Here is a 1,158-nt window from a genome sequence, read left to right as displayed (position 1 = left end):
CGGGGAGAACGGTACAAGAAGCGCTTCAAGGAATAGGTTTGCTGAATTAATTCGTCAAAGCGGTAACCTCGTTCCTTCTTCTTTTTTTTTTTTCTTGCTTTTTGTCTTCAGTTTATTTCATTCATAGTTTTGATTTGATTGTGCAAAAAAAATAAAATAAAATAAAATAAAAATAATATACATATATTTTGTGTTGCATGCGTAGGCATAGAGACGAGTTAGGTAGATTTGCAAGAAGACCGGAATTAGAACCTGACACTTTTCCTGTGAATTTGCCCGATACGCCATCTAATTCTAACACCATGAGCAATCACAAAGATCAGCCCATTAGGACTCTCCAGGACTATCTCCATCCTACACGCACAGCCACACCGTCATGCATTATGTTCCCACCCAATGTCCCACAACAGGATTTTAAACCAGGAATGATACAGTTACTTCCTACCTTTCATGGCTTAGAGAATGAAAATCCTTACGTGCACATTAGAGAGTTTGAGGAGGTAGTGGCGACTTTTCATAGTCAACCCGGTACAATAGATGCAGTTAGACTTAAGTTTTTTCCATTTTCTCTGAAAGATAGAGCGAAAAGTTGGTTGTATTCACTGAGACCGCGGTCAATAGGATCTTGGGATGAGATGACACAGGTTTTCTTTAACAAATACTTCCCCCACCATAAGACCAGTGGTTTGAAGAGACAGATTTCAACCTTTGCACAAAAGGATAGTGAGACTTTGTATCAGGTGTGGGAGAGGTTTAAAGATTTGTTGAACTTGTGTCCTCATCACGGCTATGAGAGTTGGCGTTTAGTTAGTTACTTTTATGAGGGACTTACACCTAGAGAGCGCCAATTTGTAGAGATGATGTGTAATGGTGAGTTCTTGCAGAAAGATCCGGATGAGGCCATAGAGTACCTGAATGATCTAGCTGAGAAAGCTCATACTTGGACAGGACCTAGTGCGACTGATAGTACTAGTAGGTCACGACCTACAGCTACTCCTTCTAGTGGAGGAATTTACCATCTTAGAGAGGAGGATAATCTCAAGGCCCGGATAGAAATTCTGACTAGGGAGTTAGAGGCCTTAAAAACAAAGGATACAAAGGTTACACATACTGTTTCTCGTGTTGAGTCCCATGGACCCTGTTTTGTATGTGGTGGAG

At 40.8% G+C, this 1,158-nt stretch overlaps 1 non-coding gene across 1 annotated transcript; it reads right to left on the bottom strand.

Moving 5' to 3' along the window:
- Positions 1-682: 682 nt before the first annotated feature.
- Positions 683-790, bottom strand: LOC120110032. Its single transcript, XR_005510809.1, has one exon. It is a non-coding gene; the product is annotated as a small nucleolar RNA R71 (small nucleolar RNA).
- Between the last annotated feature and the right edge of the window lie 368 nt (positions 791-1,158).

Source organism: Phoenix dactylifera, chromosome 2 (genome assembly GCF_009389715.1).
Source record: "Phoenix dactylifera cultivar Barhee BC4 chromosome 2, palm_55x_up_171113_PBpolish2nd_filt_p, whole genome shotgun sequence".
Lineage (NCBI taxonomy): Eukaryota > Viridiplantae > Streptophyta > Magnoliopsida > Arecales > Arecaceae > Phoenix > Phoenix dactylifera.
The sequence above is the reverse complement of the archived record's forward strand: the minus strand, read 5'-3'. Positions and strand labels throughout refer to the sequence as shown.